This window comes from Tachyglossus aculeatus, chromosome 6 (genome assembly GCF_015852505.1).
Source record: "Tachyglossus aculeatus isolate mTacAcu1 chromosome 6, mTacAcu1.pri, whole genome shotgun sequence".
Classification (NCBI taxonomy): domain Eukaryota; kingdom Metazoa; phylum Chordata; class Mammalia; order Monotremata; family Tachyglossidae; genus Tachyglossus; species Tachyglossus aculeatus.
This window is the reverse complement of record NC_052071.1, coordinates 27914891-27938497: the sequence shown is the minus strand read 5'-3', so window position 1 is coordinate 27938497 and position 23607 is coordinate 27914891. Positions and strand designations below refer to the sequence as shown.

General features: G+C 42.9%; 1 protein-coding gene across 2 annotated transcripts in view; it reads right to left on the bottom strand.

Moving 5' to 3' along the window:
* PASD1 (PAS domain containing repressor 1) overlaps nucleotides 1-19915 on the bottom strand; it is a 106301-nt gene extending 86386 nt beyond the window's left edge. For both annotated transcript variants that reach the window (XM_038748490.1, XM_038748492.1), the window contains exon 1: nucleotides 19780-19915. The gene's annotated coding sequence lies outside the window, so the exon portion shown is untranslated. The remainder of the gene's footprint in view (nucleotides 1-19779) is intronic.
* Nucleotides 19916-23607: the final 3692 nt, after the last annotated feature.

The window sequence follows — 23607 nt, the reverse complement described above, 5'->3', positions numbered from 1 at the left end:
AGTGAGGTTGGAAAGGGGGTAGAGGTGATCGAGAGCCTTAAAGCCAATATGCTAGTCTTTTTATCTATGGGTCAATACAAACTTGAATGAAGAAGGTCCTGTCATGATGGCAATTAACACCCTTCGATAACTAATACATTTGGAACATTCTTCGAGAAAAGTTATTGAACACAAAAATGGGAAAAGCCAAATTGGACAGGGCTCTGCACACAGTAAGCACTCAAATATGATTGAATGAATGAATGATTTTAAAACTGACAAGTAGGCTATACAGGATTCATGAAACAGTGGTGTCTAGCCACACTAGGCAGGTTTCTTGATTTGCTGACAGTATGCAACGACAGAAAAAATACTTAATGTTACATCTGAAAGCAGCATCTCAATTTGTGGTTTCAAATCTGTGAAAAATGTAAGACATGCAAAGCAAAACTGAGATGAATAAACTTCTGCTTCAGATCTGATCAGAGAATGTACAAGATAAGTCTGTGATCTCAGTCAGGATCTCCGCAGGCAAAACTGCAGAACACAGGTATCACTGCTAACCTCAGAAGCAGCCCAGAACAAATGAGGTCCAATGTACAGCTCGCTTCACTCCCCAAAATCCCCCAAATAGAACTAGTTTTGTTGGCAGAACCGCTAAAAAATCTCCAATAAATCACTGTCTGGGGAACTCCTCTTCCCTAGATTAATTTACAGAAAATAATAATAATGATATAATAATAATTATAATGATACTTGTTAAGGTCTTACTATGTGACAAGCACCATTCTAAGTACTGGGGTAGATTCTAGTTAATCAGGTTTTACATAGTCACTGTCCTACATGGGCTCACAGTCTAAGTAAGAGGGAGTAGGATTTAAACCCCATTTATCATATTTATCATAAACTGAGGCACAGAGAAGTTAAGTGATTTGCCCAAGGTCACACAGCAGACACATGGAAGAGCTGTGATTAGAACCCAGGTCCTCTGACTCCCAGGACCATGCTCTTCCCACTAAGCCACACTGCTTCTCTTTGTAATCAGAATGCTGTCTTACTGCTGACTAAAGTGCATATTGTGATTAGTGCAGTCATCATGGCAGAACAATGCATCATATAGAAAACACTGAATTAAAAATGAACATGAAACAGAAAATAACTGTGTATTTAGATCAATTTATTTCTTCCCTACTCACCAACTGAAGCGTTTATTGTACTGGAAGCCCAGAATCATATTTTAAAACTATGTATTAAATCAAATGAATTCTTTGCTTTAAAATAATTCATTACCGGTATTCCATAACTTATAGCACTAGTACTGAAAACGGCTTAACACTATGTCAACTTGCTTCAAGCCCTAACATGAATTTGAATATTGAGAAGCAATCATTTTTAATAAGAAACTGATGAATGAAAACATTTCCATTTCTCATTCATTCATTCATTCAATCAATGGCATTTATTGAGCGCTTACTGTGTGCAGAGCACTGTACTAAGCGCTTGGGAAGTACAAGTTGGCAACATATAGAGACAGTCCCTACCCAACAGCAGGCTCACAGTCTAGAAGGGGTAGACAGACAACAAAACAAAACATGTTAACAAAATAAAATAAATAGAATGAATATGTACAAATAAAGTAAATAAATAGAGTAATAAATACATACAAAGATATGTACATATATACAGGTGCTGTGGGGAGGGGAAGGAGATAAGGTGGGGGGGATGGGGAGGGGGAAGAGGGGGAGAGGAAGGAGGGGATGCTTTCATGATGCTATCATGATGCTTTCATTGGTTACATTCGAGTGTATCTGTATCCTGACCTAAGTAGAATTTTGTGTGTCAAATTAGGCACTATATTTCAAGTATGTACTCATTTGTTTTAATAATTTCAAAGGATTTGGCATTTCAAAAATATTTTCTCAAATTTTTTAAAATTTAAAACATTATTTTCCCAGTTAACAAGATTGTTCACAATTCAATGTGTAGCATATTTTATCTAAAATGCTATGAAAAATTTAATCTGATACTTTTATCAGATAATACATAATATAATTAGTCTTAATATAACACAGAAAAGCAATTTACTAAAATGTTAAGCTTTAGCTCGATAGGCAGCCAGCACCTTTATCACCGAAAGCCTAATATATAGTAATAAAGAGGTCCAGTTTCCAAAGTAGATCTCATTGATAATTTGCCACTCTTGTTAATGACATTTGGGTTACATTTATCCTATTGGCACCGTCTCTTGAGAAATAAACATTACTGTTGCCACGTTCATCTCAGGGGACGTCATGGAAAAATATGTAAATATTATTTTATGTACTAGAAATGTCTATCCATAAAACATGTTTTACAGTCCATTTTGGACCCCTTGGGGATAATGGAGAGAGTTCAATTGACTTTACAACCATAAAAGCCCACCTGGCGAGAGTGTACTTCAGCGGCTAGCAGGCAATTCTCAATGACTTGCTCTTAAATCACTAACGTCCCCATCTTTAGTTTTTCCTTTCTCTGCTAATTCCGGCTCCTATTCGCAATTCAATTCATCATTCATGTTCAGGTAGAGTATAAGAGTTTACTGACTGGTGACCCACTAGTAGAGTTATTATATGCATATGACTTTAAAATCCACCTCTCTAGTCTGTACCATGGATGTCCTGCCAGTACTTCAAGTTTCACTATGTTTAAAACAAAACTCCTCATCTTTCCTCCCAGAGCCCCTCCTCCTAACTTTCCCAACTTAAACTCTCATTTTCTCTTCTCCGCCTCCCTTGCACCCTCTATTCTCCCCTCCTTCAGCCCCGAAGCATTTACGTACATATCCGTAATTACTAATATTTGCCTCCCCGCCCCTCAACCCCACCAACCCCAGCAGACTGCAAACTCTTGGTAGGCAGGGAATTTGTCTATTAACTCTGTTAAACTGTGCTCTCTCAAGTGCTTAGTACAGGGCTGTGCATACAGTAAGCACTCAATAAATATGAATGGTTCATTGATTTTTCCATTGCTGTTGACAACACTACTATTCTCCCCATATCTCAAGACCATAAACTTGGCATTATCCTTGACTCCTCTCTTTCTTTCAACCCCCATATTCAGCCTGTTATCCATTCTGTCAGCTCTTCAACATCTCCAGAATCTGCTCCTTCCTCTCTAACCAAACCATTACCATGCAGGTCCAAGCAATTGTCTTATCCTGACACAATTACTACAGCAGCATAGACTACTACATCAGCCTCTTCCCTAATTTCCCTCCCTCTAGTCTCTCCCTTCTCTGCCATATTTCACTCAGCTGCCTGGATCATTTTTCTAACAGATTGTTTTGTATAATCCCCCCACTTCTCAAAAACCCACAATGGTTGCCCATTCCTCTGCATATCAAGCAGAAAGCCTTGACTATTCCTTCATTCACTCATTCATTCAATCGCATTTATTGAGCACTTGCTGGGCGCAGAGCACTGTACTAAGTGCTTGGAAAGTACAATTCAGCAACAAATAGAGACAATCCCCACCCAACGGGTAAGGCACTCAATCAGCTCTCTTTCCCCTTTCTTATCCTGGCTCTTGTCCCCCTTTTCTCTGCTTAAGCTAACCTACTCCCTGGGCCTTTGCTTCATTCTTGTATCTTTTGCTGTCCTGTTGCTCATGCCCTTCCTTCTGAAATTCCGTCCCCATTCACATCTTGGCAGACCATTCCTCTCACCATCTTCAGAAATCACATTACAGTCCACAGGAAGAGCTTACATTCTAAGAAAATATAAAGGAGAACTAAGAAGGATGCACTTTTTCAGAATTAAATTTTCAGAACTGAGGTAGTCCTTCACTGCACCAATCATTTTTAAAATCAGAAGTGCATGCTGACACTCCCTTGATAGACCTGCAGGAGGCTGGAGCAGAAACTTCAGGGAATAGCTCGCTCAAACAAATTTCTCTTTCCTACCTCAAACAAAGCAGATTTTCTGAACCTATGAATTGGGGAGGCTTTTGCTTATTTCCAGCCACCAGAGAGCCCAGTTGTTGGCAGTTCTCAAACATGTACACATACATTTTTGGGGTGCCCACCAACTGTAACCTTTAATAATCAAAACGATAGACTGTCAATGAAAACTTCACTTTGTGTTTGGAGTAACTTCTTATTTTGCATAAATACCTTGAAAGCCTTTGCCATTATTATTTAATTTTTGAAACCTGATTACCATAGCAGCTGGTTTTCTTTGAGAACTTCCACTTACCAGTTGTAAATCAATCAGTCAATCAATGGCATTTATTGAGTGCTTACTGTGTGCAAAGCACAGAGTGCTTGGGAGAATATAGTACAAAAGAGTCTCTGTTCACAGTGAGTTTTCATTCTAGAGGGGGATACAGATATTAAAGTAAATTACGGATACGCACATAAGTGCGGTGGGGCCGAGGGTGGGGTGAATATCAAGTGCTTAGAGTGTACAGATCAGTCTATTCGTGACGCAGAAGGGAGAGGAAATATGGGAAATGAGGGCTTAGTCAGAGAAGTCCTCTTGGAGGAAATGTGATTTAAGTAGGGCTTTGAAGGTGGTGAGAGTGAGTGATGGTGTGTCATATATGAAGTGGGAGGAAGTTTTGGACTAGAGGATGTACACAAAAACAGCCAAGATTGAGGTACAGTGATTAGATTGGCAAATCTTTTAACTGTGCTATTTTATTACATTAAACATTGTCCACCTACTAACCCCTTATCTGTAGCTTTTATGAATTGGTGCACTTTGTCAGCTGTAATAATGATCAATTGGAACATGCACAATTTGCAAATGTCTTTGTTCTTGAGATTATGATGTTTGCCTAGGGCTGATTGGTTCAATAAGCCAGTCAGTAATGATGGTATTGTTGAGTCTTTCCCCACACTTCAAGTGACAGACAGGACTGGTTAAGGCTGATAGCACACTCACTTACTGATCTCAGTGTTCAAGTTGGTTGCGTGCCTTACTTGTTTTCCTACAGCACTACCTGGCTATAAATACAGGACTGATTTCACTCATTTCTTCTTCTCCTCTGAGTCACCTGGCTTACTGAATTCCTGGCCCATCCCGGAAGACTGCGTGGACTGAATTTCTGGGCCTATTATACATTAAGGCCTCACCCACTCCAACTCAGCTCAACTGAATTCTACTTAGTTTGGTGTTCAAGCTAGTTGCCCTGGACTCAACTAAATGCTTTACTATTTCTAAAAACAAGCCAAGACACCTAGAAATTCAGCATAATCTGACTACCATTCAACTATTTAAGGTATGTGGGGGACAGATGGAACTGAGGTGCCTGTTCCTGAACCAAACTGAAGACTGGGGATCAGGTCAGTGGCTCCCAACTATAGGTATGTTAAGTAAGTCAGATGCCTTATCTAACACTAATGATAATTATGGTGTTTGCTAAGCACTTACTATGTGCCAAGCACTGTTCTAAGCATTGGGGTAGATACAAGGTAATCAGGTTGGACGCAGTCCTGGTCCCACATGGGGCTCAGAGTCTTACTCCCCACTTTGCAAATGAGGTAACCGAGGCACAGAGAAGTTAAGTGATTTGCCAAGGTCACACAGCAGACAAGTGGCAGAGTCAGAATTAGAACCCATGACCTTCTGACTTCCAGGCCTGTGCTCTATAATAATAATAATGGTATTTGTTAAGCGCTTACTATGTGCAAAGTGCTGTTCTAAGCGCTGCGGGGGATACAAGGTGATCAGGTTGTCCCGACTCTGCCACATGTCTGCTGTGTGACTTTGGGCAAGTCACTTAACTTCTCTGGGCCTCAGTTACCTCATCTGTAAAATGGGGATTAAGATGTGACCCCCCCCGTGGGACAACCCGATCACCTTGAAACCTCCTCAGCGCTTAGAACAGTGCTTTGTACATAGTAAGCACTTAATAAATGTCATTATTATTATTATCAATTTATTAATAATAATAATAATAATAATAATAATAATAATAATAATAATAATAATAATAATAATGAGAAGAGTTGGGTTCTAATCCTGACACTGGCATTTATCTGTTGGGTGACCTTGGGCAAGTGATGAATGCTCTGTGCCTCAGTCTCCTCAACTGCAAAATGGAGATTCAATACCTGTTTTTCATAGACTGTGAGCCTAATGTGGGACAGGGCAACTGTATCCACCCTGATTAATTTATATCTATCCCAATGCTTAAAACAGTGCTTGCCACATAGCAAGTGTTAAATAAATATTGGATCGTCCCTCTCAGTGAGAGAATGATGGTCCCGTTAAACAGAATTTCTCATGGAAGTCTGAGGTGGAGGAGGTTAACAGATGCTAATCCTCCCCTGCCAATACACAAATATAAAATCAAAGTAATGGGTGGTCTTGGAATTTGGATTCTTGGAATTTGTTACCTCAGGAAGTTGTTCGAGCAAAAATTAAAAATAGATTCAAGAAAGGCTTGGCTAAACTAATCAATCAATAAATCATTGGTATTTATTGAGCACTTACTGTAAGCAGAGCACTGTACTAAGTGTTTAGGAGAGTACAATGCAACAGACTTCATACACATGTGCTCTGCCCACAAGGAGAAGCAGCATGGCCTACTAGATAGAGCATGGGCCTGGGAGTCAGAAGGACCTGTGTTCTAATCTGTACTCTGCCACTTGTCTGCTGTGTGACCTTAAGTAAGTCACTTAACTTCTCTAGGCCTCAGTTACCTCATCTGTAAGTGGGAATTAAGAAAGGAACTTACAGTCTAGAGGGGGAGGCAGTATTAATATAATGAAATTACAGATACTCACATAAGCGGAGTGGAGTTAATATCAAGTGCCTAAATGGTATGGAACTCCTCGGCTCAACTCTCATTCAACGCACATATGCAGTCTGTCATTAAATCCTGTCAATTGGACCCTCACAACATTTCAAAAATCTTCCTTTTCCTCTCCATCCAAACTACTACCCGGTTAAACCAAGTCCTTATCCTATCATGCCTTGATTACTGCATCAGCCTCCTAGCTGACTTTCCTCCCTCCTGTCTCTACCCACTCCAGTCCATACTTCACTCTGCTGCCCAGATCATTTCTCTATAAAAATGTTCTGTCCATGTTTCCCCACTCCTCAAGAACCTCCAGTGGTTGCCCAACCACATCTGTAGCAAACAGAAACTCTTTACTATTGGCTTTAAAGCACTCAATCATCTTTCCCCTCCTACCTCACCTCCCCAATTTCCTACTAAGGCCCAGCCCGCACACTTTGCTCCTCTGATGCCAACCTACCCTCTGTACCTCAATCTCGTCTATCTCACCACAACCTGCCTCTGGCCTGGAATGCCTTCCCTGTTCATATCCAATAGTCGATCACTCTTCCAACGCTTAGAATAGTACTTGGCACATAGTAAGTGTTTAAGAAATACCATCATTACTATTCTCACCTTACTGAAAGTACATCTCCTCCAAGAGGCCTTCTGCAACTAGGCCCTCATTTCTTCTTCTGCATCACTCTTGCACTTGAATTTACACCCTTTATTGCCTCTCCCTCAGCCCCACAGCATTTATGCACATATCCATAATTTATTTATGTATATTGATATCATAAATACATAATTAATGTTTGGGAGGGAAGATGAGGATTTCTGTTTTGGATATGTTTAGTTTGAGAGATTACAGAGAAGGCAAGATCAGGGTTGGAGAGGCAGATTTGGGATCATCCACATAGAGATGATAGTTGAAGTCATGGGAGCAAATGAGTTCTCCAAGGAAATGGGTTCAGGTGGAAAATAGAAAGGGACCCAGAACTGAGCCTTGAGGGACTCCCACAGTTAGGAGATGGGAGGCAGAGGATGAAACTGTGAAAGAGACTGAGAATTAGCCACTAGAGAAAAAGGAGGGGAACCAAGAGAGGACAGTGTCAGTGACGCCAAGGTTGGATAATGTTTCCAAGAGAAGGAGGTGGTTCATATTGTCGAAGGCAGCTGAGAGATTGAGGAGGATTAGGCTGGAATAGAGGCTGTCAGATTTGTCAAGAAGAAGGTAATTGGTGACCTCCGAGAGGGCAGTTTCCATGGAATGTAGGGGGCAGAAACCAGATTAGAGGGCGTCGGGAGAAAAAATGGAGGAGAGGAAGTGGTGGCAGTGGGTGTAGACAACTGGCTCAAGAAGTTTGGAGAGGAATGGTAGGAGGGAGGATGAGACAATAACTGGAGGGATCCATAGAGTCAAGGGAGGGGTTTTATTAAGATTGGGGGTACACTGAAAGCAGTGGGGAAGGAACCACTGTAAAGTGAACAGTTCAAGATGGCAGTCAGAGAGGGAAGAAGGGAAGGGGCAAGCATTTTTATAAAGTGTGAAGGGATAGGGGTCAGAAGCCCAGGAGGGGATAGGTTCTGAGAAGAAGCGAGAGATCTCCTCTTGAGATACTGTGGGGAAAGAAGTGAGTCGAAGAGCACACAGGAGGTGGGACTAGAGAGAAGAGAGGAGTTTTTTTATGACATCTGCTCAGCGCTTACTATGTATCAGGTACTGTACTAAGAATTGGGATAGGTACTAGCTATCTACAGTGCATGTCCCATGTGGGGCTCATGGTCTTAATCCCCCTTTTGCAGATGAGGTAACTGAGACACAGAGAAGTTAAGTGATTCGTTAAATGTTACACAGCAGACAGGTGCCAGACCCAGGATTGGAATCCAGGCCCCCTGAGTCCCAGGCCTGTGCTTTTTCCCACTAGGCCACAGCTGATGGTTTCAATTTTATCAATAAAGTAAATAATAATAATAATAATAATTGAGGTATTTGTTAAGTGCTTTCTTTGTGCCAGACACTATACTAAGTGCTGGGGTGGATACAAGAAAATTAGGTTGGACATAGTCCCTGTCCCATGTGGGCTCACAGTCTCAATCCCCATTTTACAGATGAGGTAACTCTGGCACAGAGAAGTGAAGTGACTTGCCCAAGGTCACACAGCAGATAAGTGGTGGAATTAGGATTAGAACTCATGACCTTCTGACTCCTCCTAGGCCCGTGCTCTATTCACTACGCCATGCTGCTTCAAGTATATGATCAGGTCATTAAGGGAAAGGGATGGGATTTGGCGGGGGCAGGGGAGCGGGGACCAGAGGAGAGAGATAAACACCTGAAACAGTTGGCATGGGTAATGGCTCTGGAAGTCAATAAGAATAGAGAAGTGCTGTTGCTGGGAGAAGTGGGCAGAATTAAAGCAGGTGAGGATGAGTTTGAAATGGATGAGGTCAGCCATATCTCGGGATTTCTGCTATCAGTGCTCCGCCACTCAAGCACAGGAGCTGAGAAAACATACTGTGGAGATGAATAGGTTAATGGTACAAGATCAGTGGAATGACAGGGGAATAAGGTTGTTGGGTTCAGTGAATAGGGTGGTGTTGAGGGCATTGATTTCTGGTTTAAGAGAAGATAGTTTGGGTATGAAGACCAAATAGGTCATGATGATTTTAGAAAATTGAAGGGGGTCAAGAGATCAGAGGTCTCTGTGGGGGAATAGGACAGATCTGTGGGGAGTGGGTGTGTGGGAGAGAAGCTGGATGAGGAGGTGGTGGTCATTTAGAAAACAGTATATGTGGGCTACTAGAGAAAAGGATAGGGATGTAGAGAGGGAAGCATTAAGGATGTTAGTTGGCACATCCCCAAACTTGAGAATGGATACCAAAGCAGATACCTACAACACCGCTTCTTCTTACATCTTTTGACCACAATCAGAGGTACATTATTGGGCTTTATCCTCTCATCCAGTAATGGCAGTTTCTATGTCCTTACCTGCATATGGTGTTGTGGTAAGTAAATGTAACGGATGGTTCCTTCCTTTACATTTAAATACAGAATGTAGTCCTAGAGTATTCTGTCCCAAAATCGGTGAGTCCTTGGCCAAGACACTTTGAAAGATCAAAGGTTTTATGAATAGAATAGAAAGACAATTGGATAGATCTGTTTTATAAGTCTGTATCTCTGAGAAACTGAAGAAAGCATTAGAATCCTCCACTCTGCTCCATTACATATCGAAGTGTACCTCTGTTTCACAGCACCACAAAACTTTCCCTTCAATTCATTATTGGTTCAATTTAACTGGTATCCTATCAGGTGAACCAAACAAACAGAACTATACTGGACAATCCCATGACACTTTATATTTTGGCTCTTCAAATAGAAATGTCATAGTTACAAAATTTTCATCAATTAGGTCAAGTAGTTGGAAACATCAGACAATAGATTTCATTTAAAACACACTAAGACTCCCATTCTAAATTAAAATTATGTTTCCCCTATTACATGCCCAAATGAACTGATTACTTGCTTGCACATCTATTTCCTACTGGAGTACCTGCATCATTCCAAGATTTTATTTTTCTCCAAAATAATCCTAAAATGATTTTTTAAATATAGCCCAGTAGCCAATTTTGACTTTACTCTGAGTCAGACAATCAATTAAATTTATCGAGTGCCTACAGTAAACAGAACATTAATCTAGGCCTAGTGGGAGTTAATATGGAAAACAAAAGGCACAGTCCTGCTCTAGAGGCAATTACAGTGCAATGGGAAGGACAGACCATAAATAGGATATAAAATTGAAAATGGCAGAAACCATATTTAACTAAACTTTATAGCAATTCTCACATATTATATACTCAACTGTCAAGTGGTTTGGGGAGGTAGGGCAAACAAAGGATGATGTGAGTTTTTGGAATGGCTGGAGCTACGTGGGGTAAGTCTGGAGGCTTTGTGGAGATGATGAGTCTTTAGTAGCACTTGGAAGAGGGGAGGGACAAATCTAAGTGTAGACAGCAGGGAAGGACACTAAGGCAGGGAGAATGAAAGAGACCATAATAATAAGAATCATGGTATTTGTTAAGCACTTACTATGTGCCAGGCACTGTACTAGTCAGTCAGCCATATTTACTGAGTGCTTACTGTGTACAGAGCACGGTACTAAGCCCTAGGGAGAGTACAATATAATAATGTCGACCCACTCCCTGCCCACAATGAGTTTACAGTTTACAGGACAAGCTTACAGCCCTTGGGTGGATTCAAGCAAATGGGGTTCGCTGGACACAGTCCCTGTACCACATGGGGCTCACAGTTTTAATCCCCATTTTACAGATGAGGCAATTGAGGCCCAGAGAAGTGAAGTCACTTGCCCAAGGTCACACAGCAGACAAGTGGTGGAGCTGGGATTACATGATGAAATAGACAATGTAGTACATGGAAAAGGGAAATTGTGAAGTGAGGATAGTCTGGTTAGAGAGAAGAGCGTGAATAATAATAATGATGATGGTATTTGTTAAGCATTTACTATGTGCAAAGCACTGTTTTAAGCGCTGGGGAGGATACAAGGTGATCAAGTTGTCCCACTTGGGGCTCACAATCTTAATCTCCATTTTGCAGATGAGATAACTGAGGCACAGAGAAGTTAAGTGACTTGCCCAAAGTCATACAGCCGATAAATGGCAGAGCCGGGATTAGAACCCTTGACCTCTGACTCCTAAGCCCGGGCTCTTTCCACTTAGCCACGCTGCTTCTCCTGAATGTGACTAGAGTTAGGGCAGTGAGATAAGGGAGAGTGTGTGATGAGTAGATATGAGGCCTAGAAGAAGCCTATGATTAGGAGATTTAACTTCATATGAGACGTGAATAGGATCTATTGTAGCACTCTGGTAAAGAGGTAGCAATCAAAATTAATGGGCTGGATCTTAGAAAAAAAATGGAGGAATAATGGATGAAGGAATTAATGGAAAGAAAGCAATTGAAGATGGCGACAGTAATCCTAGGCCTGAAGAACTAGAAAGCTAGTGATAGCACCAACATTGACAAGCAAAATGAAAATGAGGAAACCGATAAGGGAAAAAATAATGGGCTATATTCAAGGGTGTGATGGCAGTGGGATACAGGAAATGAAAGAGAGGTGAGTAGTCAAATTGGATGAAATGCAATAGGAACAAGTGCAAGTGTGGCCTAGGGAAACTGTGTGGCCTAGTGTAAAGAGCATGGGCTTGGGAGTCAGAAGGACCCGGGTTCTAATCCCAATTTGCTACTTGTCTGCTGTGTGACCTTGAGTAAATCACTTCACTTCTCTGGGCTTCAGTTACCTCATCAGGAAAATGGGGATTAAGACTGTGAACCTCGGTGGGATAGGGACTGTGCCCAGCCTCTTTACTTGTATGTACCCCTAGTGTCTAGCAGATAAGTAAGCACTTAACAAATACCTTAAAAAGTATTGAAGGGAAAGACAAGTAACATACAGGAGATGGGACAACTGAATATGTCAAAGTGATCCAAAAAGATCTCGGGGTCATAAATGACCAGCAATTTAATGTATTGAAAAAGTCATCACAGTTATCAGCACATATTAATAGGGCTAGACCACATAATCTGAGAAATAATCCTTCTACCTTGCCCTGCCTTTGCCAAACCCTATTTGAACCCAGTGTTCAATCAATCATCCTTGGATGTGTGAAGACTATAGAAGGTCTAGGGAAGGGAAAGAGATATGACTACAGGAATGGCAAACAAGGTTTGTAAGGAAAGATTAAATGAATTGGGGTTGGAGAGTGTGAAGAAGTAAAAGCTGAAGAATAACCTCATTGTTTTGAAGGGTTTTAGAAAACTGTGCTGATCAGAGGACCAAAGAGGAGCAGATGGGCTGAAATTAGGACAAAAGTAAGTTTGATTATAACGACTGGTATTTGTGAGTGGTAAGTGCCAAGCACTCTATTAAGTTCTGGGGTAGATACAATATAAGCAGATCAGACACTCTTCCTGTTTCACTAGTGGGGGATGGGAGGTGCTGTGGGGGAAGTTCTCAATCTAAGAAGGGGGAGAGAACAGGTATTTTATCCCCATTTTTCTAGATGAGGAAGCTGAAGCACAGAGAAATTAAATGACTTGCCCATGGTCATATAGCAGGCAGGGGATGGAGTCGAGGTTAGAACTCAGGTCTCCAAACTACCAGGCCTGTGCTCTTTCCATTTGGCCACACTGCTTCTGTAAAGTAATATAAGAAAGAAATTCTTGCAACCTAGGGAGATTCCACAATCATCTGAAGGGGTGTCGTCCATAACAGGCCATTTACCATCAGTGACACCAGAGTCAGAGCAGCTAACAATTCAGGGTCCCTTTCAACAGTATGTACATCAACACAACCTCCTTCGTGAGAGATGTTTGTTGATCTTGATTTCTGAATAATGCTCAGAGAGTTCTGGCCATGGCCAAAGCATGCCGTTTTATCAGTGTTTCTCTTTTAAGCAATGCATTTGCAAAATGACTTTGTTTTAAAATCAATCAATCGTATTTATTGAGCGCTTACTATGTGCAGAGCACTGTACTAAGCGCTTTTAAAACGTGGCCTAATGGAGAGAGAGGGACCGGGAATCAGTGGACCCAGATTCCAGTCTCGGCTCTGTGACCTTGGACAAGTCATCAGCAAAATAGGGATAAATTACCCATTCTCCCTCCCTCAGACTTGGAGCCCCATGTGGGACAGGGATTCTCTCCAATTGTGTCACCATCCCAGTGCTTAATATAGTCTGGCCAAAGAGAAAATACTCAAAAAATTATACTAGCCCCCTTCCTGAGAAATCTTTGAGAACCGGTCAGACACCCATCCATGTCCCTTACTGCAATGGCCTGGGCCCACAGTGCTCGACACATTGTACATACTTAAGAAATACCACAATTGTTATTATTCCTCACCCCTAATTCTCAGGGGAAATTTTCATAAAGAGAACCAATTAATTTTAAACCATCTGGATTTAAATTCAATACAAGTTTCAAGAGCTACAGATTGGCTACTTATTCACAGTGGAAGAAATTTGCTCTAGGTTTAAAATGAACCAGTCATTTCTAGATTGAGTCCGCAGTTTTTTTCTACTGACAAGCCTGGTCAAAAGGAACTAAAAGCAAAAAGGCCTAATTGGAAAAGACATAGTACTCTGTTGGCAATAATAGGCTAGGCAGTTCATAGCACAAGAAACAGTAGGCCTGTCAGCCTCCTGATATGACACCCAAAAGATGGCTCCCCGGGACCAGATGAGCTCCAATTTATGTCCTAGGGTGAGGCACAGAATATGGATTTCCTGCAACTGCTCCCCCACCACTGTGGTAACTCCCACTTACCACTACCTTATAGAGGGAGCAGCACTGAAAACGACTCAGAACTCCTTTTAAAAATGAAGCTTAATCCTAAACAATAACATTGATCCACAGAATGGGCTTTGGAGTTTACAAAACATCTAGTTCACGTTTGCCTTTTTAGAATCAAATATTTTCAATTACACTTAGAAGGAACAGAGACAACTCATTTCTTAGAAGGAGTTCAATGTCCTTAAAAATCATTATCTACTCATTAGCCCTTTGAAGAACACTGTTAGGAGGCAAGTATTAGCAACCCACACTCCACGGCCAAGGAATCCAGGTCATTCAGAAGTTCAACTTGCCCAGATTTCCTGAATCATATACTCTACAGTAATTTTCCCATATTAGACAAGATAAAGAAAAACTGTGTTCACAAGAACAAAAGGGCAACCAAACACAGCCCCAAGGTTGAAACCTACATTCCAAATGAATAAGATCAGATGGATTTTCGACTCAAGTACCAATGTCGCATAAGTAAACAAAACATCCATTTCAGTTGAACGAAAAAAACAAACAGATTTTCAAGTATTAGTCATACTACTACAGCAATAGGGAGATGGGCCAAACAGTTCCTCTATTTCCTGAACTAAAGGGTGTGGGCCTCTTTATTTAAAATGCCCTCTGTAATTGTTGTGTATTATGTTAATTCTGTGCTGAGCTAATAATGGAACCACTTATTCAGTAAAATTGTTGAAACCTACATTCACAGGTTTAATCTGTACCAAAGTGATGGTCTAAAAATCTATTTTTCACAATTAACACGTCTCTATCTTTTGAATCAACTTCAAAAGGTTTTTTTGATCATTGAATATTCAATTCATTGTTCAAGGTATTTTTTCTTCAAATTATATGCCTTTAATATAGATAAGAAATTATGAGTTTAGTATTTCCAGACTCCCTCTCAACTTGACAGGATTTATTTGAAGAACTTCATCTCTATGAATCACCCTGCCACCTACATACAAAGATCACTGCCTGCTCAACTTCAAATTGTTCTTCTACCTCTTGTTTTAATTCTTACTTTATTCTTTGTTTTTCCCTAAGAGCTTCATGGTTCATGACCTGTAGCACTGGCCTAGGATTTAAAATGAAGGGTAAACTGGGCTGGTCCCAGGGAAATTTCTTTGCAAACAGACCATATAAATGGAATGAATGAATATACCCAGGAATGTTTTTAATGCTGATGCTGCAAAGGAGGAGAACAGGACTTTGGAGGATCTGTCTCTTACAGAAACCTTCAGCAGTCAAGGATGAATTTGACTGCCTTCCATATTTAAAAGAGCAGATGAGCTCCAATTTATGTCCTAGGGTGAGGCACAGAATATGGATTTCCTACACTTTTTGGCAACTCTCAAAGCAACACTATTACTTCCCTACACTCCTCCGTACTGACTTTTGCCACTTGAGATTCTCAGCCAGAATGAGTCCGTGAATGGTGTGTAATGCCAAACCAATCATTTATCCTAAAATTTGATCTCTAGAGTGAGGGAGAAATGACAGAAGGATAATAGAAGGTAACTAGCTCTCTAAACGACTGATATAGAAAGATAGCTTTCTACCATATATGCTGATGTATAGGTGTTCAGAAACAGTTTTCATTCCTTCATTATGTGACTAGATTAAGTTCAGTTCGGAACTCAGAAGCAATAAACTCTGGGCAGAAGTAATGGTGATGATTTGAGGCTTAACAGAGAGGGTCAGGTTTTGGTAGTCCCAGAATGGTTTTTCAATACATTTTCCTTTCCCAGGAGGCACTTCCTTAGGGAAAATTTTGGCACGTGTATATAACGCAACATGCATTGTACAAGTTTGTATGAAGTCTTTTCTTTCCTTACCAAATCATATAGACAAAATGAATGACAAGGACTTATAATGGAGAGAGGTTAAGACACCTGTGCAGTGGCAGTCTCACCAAAATCACAAACTCTTCTCCTGAAAATACTCATATTTCTTTGGAACTCTCAGCCATGTTACACAGGTAAAATAATCTAATGGAGAATCTCATTAAACGTAAAGCCAAAAGGCCTGACTCTTCTTATCATGTCTAACAGCTACTCTCAGTTTAGTCAACTTTAAATCAAGCACTCCAGAGGTGAAAACCTTTATCCCATATCTCTAATAGACACCAGGCACTTAACAGAGATATGCCAAAACACCACAGTATTCTGTAAGATATGTGTCAGTAGTATTCTATGTTAAAAGGAGATCTACTGAGGGTGAAATTTTCATCTGTAAATGTTGGGTGATTGAATAGACCAATTAGAAACCAACATTCTTTTCTGCCCTTGAACCACGTAAAAGTATCCATTGCTGTGCTGTTATATTTGCTCTAGGCAGGGCCTGGGCCTATGCCTGGTCTGCCCTTTAGCTTCAAAATCCTGAATCCCTTCTCTAAAAGAAACTTCCCATCCCTGATTCCCATCAGTCTGGTATATCAACCACTGCTGCCTTTCAGAATTTCAAATGTATGTTGCATTGTTTTGGTTTGTGTTTCACTATGGGGTACTGGAGTTGTTGGGGTTTTAAAAATGATTTTTCTGCACTTATTTACTGTCCTCCAAAAACAGGTAAGCATAGAGCAGCTGCTCGGGTGTCGTATACATCCCGCTTCGTAAAACTGTTGTGATGAACATTGTTTCAACGGTGTTTGGCTATCTGTCTTTCAGAACCTCATTTCTAGAGGTCCTGTTTTGACATTTGAAGTCACTGAATCCATGGGAGGGTGGGATTCCTGTGTCTGCTGCATCGTGTTCCCTTCATCACCAATAGTTAGTATTTTTTCTTCTCCAATGAGTAAAATAAAGGATCAGGTAATGCTTGCCAATATTTTCAAAGATTTCAGTCCCAGAACAAATTCCTATTCCTCCTTTTCATTGGGAGTGCAATTAAAACAAAGTACAGGTAAATGATTTGTTTGAAGTCTCTCAGGAAGTGATAGAGCCCAGTCTTCCAGACCATTAAATCCAATGTTCATTCTGCATACAGGCAGGGCTTTGCATGAAAATGTAAATATTTTCTGAACTATGACTCAAGTGCTCTCCACCAGTTCACTAGCATTTGGTGGTATGAATTCACGTTCCATTTTTTCCTGGGATAGGATGTTTTAGAACCAGTGAGAAAAGATACGCTTCAGAGAAAATCAAATTCTGTCTTTAGGGAAGGAAAAAGACTACTTCAACTGAATAATCATCTGTAAGTAGTGTCATAGCTAATAATAATTCAATATTACCAGCTTCCGATCTGCTTTTAGGCAAAACTTCAGGGCTAAGTTTTACTTTAAAACCTGAAGCAGTTTAGGTTCTGATCACCTGGGATAGTGCCATCCCCCTAATCCCTTTCACTCCATGGGCATCCTGATAACAGTACTATAGGTTGAACATCAAGTACAAGTGCAGGATATTTCCTAAGCAAGTCCTGATCCTTGACCTTGATTTTCCTCCACTACTTTCCCAAAGTTAATTGACTGAAAAATGTAATGAAGTACAGGAAGAGGCAAGGGAGGGAATTCTCCCTGTTAAGTGGAGTAAAAACACTGGTGTCTCATTGCGTCATTTAAGAATTATCTATGGAGTTTGCATGATCTTGTAGCGTGTCATTTCAATCATACGACCATAATCACCACACTCAAAACTTCACTAAATACCTTATGACAAATCAATCAATCGGTCATATTTATTGAGTTCTGTGTGCAGAGCACTGTACTAAGCACTTGGAAGTGTCCACTATGACAGAAATAGCAAAAATGTTCCCCGCCCACAACGAGTTTATAGTCAGTAATATGAATAATCACATGAGGTGCCTATGTGTAATTTTTATCTCCCTTACATTTTTATCTGTTGTGAATGACTTGAGGCATATGTACTTTCACTTCCATCATTTATAAAGAGCCAAGTTCTTTGAAAGTGCATCCTGACAACACTATCTTGCCCTGATTTCTTCACAAAAGCCAAATCACATTCGAATAGCATGCCTCATCTGAGAACAGTAATTCCTCTGAAGTCTGTTGATCCAAGAACCTCTACAAAATATTATGCCTGTTCTCCCACCAAAAGCCTTACTAATATTACAGAGTAACTTGTTTCATATCCATGGTCTTTTCTGTATGAGTTTTTGAGAAGGTCCAGGTCACATCACCAGCATGTGGATTTATGGTCATGAGTTGTACCGTCAGCAGTGCTCTCCATACACTGCTACTTTTCCAAAGTGAAAATACATCCTTAAATGTAGCATAGTAAAATTATGGAAAAGCTTCATTTTTGACATTCTACCTTTTACACAGACAGATTATTGGCTCTCCTAAATTTGATCAACAACTTCATTTGAGAAACATGTGAAAAAGAGGTAAATGCAAAATTCTCCATTCAGGATAAGCACATTTCCACAGATTTTTTAGTTTAAGCCCACCTCTCTATCCCCCAGATGAAATTTTTTTTCAGAAAGAACGGCCTTAAATAATTTTCAAATGTCAATCAATCCATCAGTTGTATTTATTGAGCACTTGCTGTTTGCAGGGCACTGTAGTAAGCACTTGGGAGAGTATGATAGAACGACATTGATAGAAACGTTCCCTGCCCAGGACGAGCTTACGCCTCATCCCCATCCCAACGTTTTGTTGGTTCTGCTGCAACAATTTACTTTAGAAATCCTTCAAGAGGCTGTCAGATATAATGCTACCAATTTTACTCTTGGAATTGTGATTTTTAACAGGAACAAATGTTCTGAAATTTCCATTGCAGCACGTCAATCACACGTAGCCTTAGCTTTGATGCGTATTTTGAACGTTTTTCAACCAGAAAAGCGTGTATTCACCCCTGCGCTGTCAATTGCTTTCAAAACACCTCAAGAGGTAGTCTTTAAAAATCTTCTGCTTGCAAGAGGCCTAATATTTCACAGTTTACTACTTGATTGGTTTCCTGAATCCTGAATAAATCACAGCCCTCTCTTTCTAGTGATTTCTCAGCACCGCAGAGCCACACTTCATGATCTGTGCTAATTACTTCCCACTCTGCGTGGTATTTGGGCCGCATAATTCAATTTTCCTCTCCTTAGCTTCCGCAGGTAAACTCTGAGCCTCTGGCTGGATAAACTTTCCCTCCCTGTACCCCTCTCCGGGCCTTGATCTGACAGCACGTCCGGAAAAAACGGGTCTCTCGGTTCACCCAATCTCCAGAAGCAAGGATTCGTCGATCTCTAAATTTCCCGTGCCTGGTTTATACCACACATCCAAGTCAACGACATGCCCTGGCAACTTGGGGAAATATTAAAGCAACGCTGCAGATTTAGAACGCTGAAACGCCTGCATCTTCCAAAACAAGTCCTTTAAGGTTCGGTCCTTGGGAGAAGCGCTCAGCTATTGGCGGCGGGGCAAGGAGGGGAGGAAATCCTTCGAAAAATCATCTAAATCAAGCCCTGTTTTAAGGTGACAATTTTGAAGGCTATTTCACCACATTTGGGACTCGGGATTAGAGACCCCTCTCCTCGCCCCCTCAAGCTTCTCTGCTGGATTCTATTCCTCTTTACTGGGACCAACTCGCCTGACCTTTGCAGGGGATGATCTGCGGCGGGAGTGCTCAGCATCCCAGCAAGCATCATCTCCCACCCCCCAAAAAATAAATGAATCCAGCCTCCCGCTAATCGCCCCCCCAACCCCCTGCCGGGGTGTGAGTCCCCCTGGTACTCACCAGCTGTGTCTAAGGCTCGGCGCTCAGTCCCATGCCAGATTCCCGCGACTCCCAGGCTCCGCCGAGCCAGCCGGTGCCGGTGCCCAGAGGAACCATGGCACGGGGTGCCACTTCTTTGCCGCCGCTCAGCAGCCCCAGCCCCTCCTGAACAGTGGCCAGCCTAGGACTTGGAGGCTGGATGGATGGGCGGGCGGGGGGCGCATGGAGGGGGGCGAAAAAATGGACTCTCCGCTGACCAAATGTTTTACTTGTGAAACTCACATTTGCAGCGCAATCTGCCCCGACCGGTTGTGTAACTCAAGCCCGTCCTCCTCCTCCTCCTCCTCCTCCTCCTCCGAGGCGCGCTCCCCGCCCCCCTTCCTCTCCATGAGCGGGGAGCGCGCCGGGGAGGGGGCAGGGGAGGGGGCAAGGGAGAGAGGGGGCAAGGGAGAGGAGGGGAAAAGGAGAGGAGGGGCAAGGGAGAGGAGGGGCAAGGGGAGAGGAGGGGCAAGGGGAGAGGAGGGGCAAGGGAGAGGAGGGCAAGGGAGAGGGGGGCAAGGGAGAGGGGGGCAAGGGAGAGGAGGGGCAAGGGAGAGAAGGGCAAGGGAGAAGAGGGGCAAGGGAGAGAAGGGCAAGGGAAAGGAGGGGCAAGGGAGAGAAGGGCAATGGAAAGGAGGGGCAAGGAAGAGAGAAGGACAAGGGAGAAGAGGGGCAAGGAAGAGAAGGGCAAGGAAGAGTAGGGACAAGGGAGAGGAGGGGCAAAGAAGAGAAGGGCAAGGGAGAACAGGGGCAAGGGAGAGAAGGGGCAAGTGAAGGAAGGGCAAGGGAGAGAGGGAGCAAGGGAGAGAGGGGGCAAGGAAGAGAGGGAGCGAGGGAGCAAGGGAGAGAGGGAGCAAGGAAGAGAGGGGGCAAGGGAGAGAGGGAGCAAGGAAGAGAGGGAGCAAGGAAGAGAGGGGGCAAGGGAGAGGAGGGGCAAGGGAGAAAGGGGGCAAGGGAGAGAAGGGGCGAGGGAGAGAAGGGGCGAGGGAGAGAAGGGACAAGGGAGAGAAGGGGCAAAGGAGGGTGCAGGGAGGGTCCGGAGGATGGTGCAGGGGCGAGGGGAAGGGTGAGGGGGCCTGGCAGGGAGGGGCTGAGGGCCCGGGTGGGGGGGATGTTCTGGGGGCTGGGGGCCGGGGGCAGGAGGCGCTGGATGACAGGGCGGCCTGGGGGCTGGGGAGGTGAGGGAGGCAGGGGCCGCCTGCCCGCCCGCCCGCCCGCCCGATCTGTGCGGACGACAGACCTCGTGCGAGACCCAGAGGAAGAGGAGGGAGGGAGCCAGCCAGCCAGCCAGACAGACAGACAGCGAGCGGCCTCCCGAGGAAAGTAGGTCAGCCAGTAGCTCGGTGCCTAACGACATCATTAGCAACCGGGCCGGCCCGGCTTTGGAAACCAACGCTGGAGTCAGCTAAGGTTGCCAGGAGGATGACAGCTCTCTCTCCTCCCCTTCTTCCTTCTCCTCCTCCTCGCCCTCCTACTCCTCCCACACAGGGGAGCTCAGGGGTTCGGGGGGGGGGGGGGGGCTGGCCAAAGGACTTGGAGAGAGGGGTGTGGATGGTGGATGCCAGGTTTTGCCTTCTGCTTGTCTCTCCTGGGTGCCCCCCCCCCCCAAAAAAAAAATACACACACCTTCCTGGCTTGTGGAAGGGGAAGTTTCCTGTAATTGCTGCCAACGTGGCAGGTGTAGCGAGAGGCAGGGGGACGGGAGGTGGGGTGGGAAGGGGAGAGTTGGGGTCCTTATTTATCTCCAGAGCTGCCCAGGTTCATCATGCACCCCGACTTCACAGATCAAAGTGGCAGGTGACTGCACTCTCCCCAAGACCGAGCCCCTCTGGTGCTGAGATAGCTCTGGGCAGGTGTTATTACTACCCTCCCCCCCCCACACACACCCACCCCCACCCCCACCAACCGCTCTTTTCCACGACCCCCAAGACTCTTCTCCCACCCACCCCCCCCCCCCAGCTTTCCTGGGCCTCCAATATGAACCACAATCCCTCCTCACTGCTTAAACAAGACATTTTGCACAAATTTCCATCTCCAAAACAAGTTGTTCTTTGAGGCGATTAGTCATATAACACTATGAGTCACCGATTTAACATTTGCTATTTCCTTCCCTTTAGGTTTTTCTTCTTTTTTTTCCCCTATAGGGATATCAGGTTTCTTCTCCCACTTCTTTCCATTTCCAACTATGACTGTTCTTAACTTTTGCAGTCCACATTCTGCCTTTTCTCTTCCTTAGGGCAAATCGAGTTCAGAAATAAGCGTTTCATGCCAGCACCTGATCTGTTTAGGGTCTATGGAGAAGGCTAGAATTCTATGTTTTTCATTTTTTTGCTTCATGGGAGTTGACCTTCAGTATTTTTTGCAGGAGGAAAGTGGACTGAAAGGCCCAGGTGTGTGTATCAATGGGAAGCAACCCAAACAGATACTACACTGAAGCCCTAAAAATAGGAATTGGTTTCTCCAAACTTCTATATTTAGGCCTTCTTTCTTTATAAAATAAGAGGAAAATGCCAAGTTATGCTCAGCACCGAGAGTTCCTGTGGGTTTGGGTTTGAGCCTATCCATGGGGAGAAGACTCCTCTTTTGTCCAGAGTGAAAGGAGTATGTTTAGAATGAATAAAACCACAAATCCATTTTCTTTTATCATGAAAATGATCCGCCACATTTACATCTATCCATGTTATGCAATGCATATCGAAAGCTTGTCCCTGGGGTTTTGAACCACATTAATTAAGCCTCACAAATACCCCTCTGAGACCTCAAAGTATTTTACAGCTGAATGAAACTTCAGCAAAGGGAGGTTAAGAATACTTGCCCTGAATCAAACTCTGAGTCAGTGCCTGTGACATTAGGGAGAAAACGGACTCTATTAAATTTAAGAGGAAAGAGTGCATCACTACCCACACAAATCAGGCTGGTAAAACCCACTTGGCTTATTACTAGCTTTTAATTGTGAAACTTAGCATGCTCAAGATAGCAGCTGGGGAGCAGCTTTCATCTTTTGAAGAGTGGTATTTTAATGTAGTAGACTGAGAATATCATCAACACAGATGGCAAATACGATCAATGATGCAGAATTAAGAGACGGCACTTTGGGAATATCAATGGACTAAGGCAAGACCTTGTGGAGAAGATACCAAGGAGGCATAAAGGAGTCGAATGATTCAGCAGGAAGCGAGGACATGCTGAGGGGTTCGAAGGTAGTGGTGGAAAAGACATAAACAGTTGCCGATTTTGGTGCTATACCACTACAATAATGTAGGAACGGAGTTTCCATGCCAAAAGGGGGAAACCAGAAAATTTGGGAAAAATAATTGGTAGTACAAGAATTCAAAAACTTTAGTTGACACACAGCCATCCAGTCTCTTTACGCCTGTGAAAATGCCATTGCAACAACATTTACACAGGAATGTTTGCTTGTAAAGGCCACAGAATAATAATATCTTGCATTTGGAGAGCATTTTCATTTTCCAAAGTGCTTTCACAGCAATCATCTCATTTTCTCTTCATAATATTCCTGTGAATATCAAACCATCAAAGGTATTTACTGAGCGCTTACTGTGCACAGAGCACTGTACTAAGTGCTTGGGAGAGTGCTATAGAACAAAATTGATAGATGTGCCCTGCCCACAATGAGCCTACGCTCCGGAGGGCGTGTTTAATAATAATGGTATTTGTCATTCCTATTTTACAGTTGGGAAGCCTAAGATCCAGACAGGGTTTCACGACTTGTCCACGGTCACCCAGCAGGGCAGAGGTGGGTCTTGAATCCATCAATGGTATTTATTGAGTGCTCACTTTGTGCAGAAC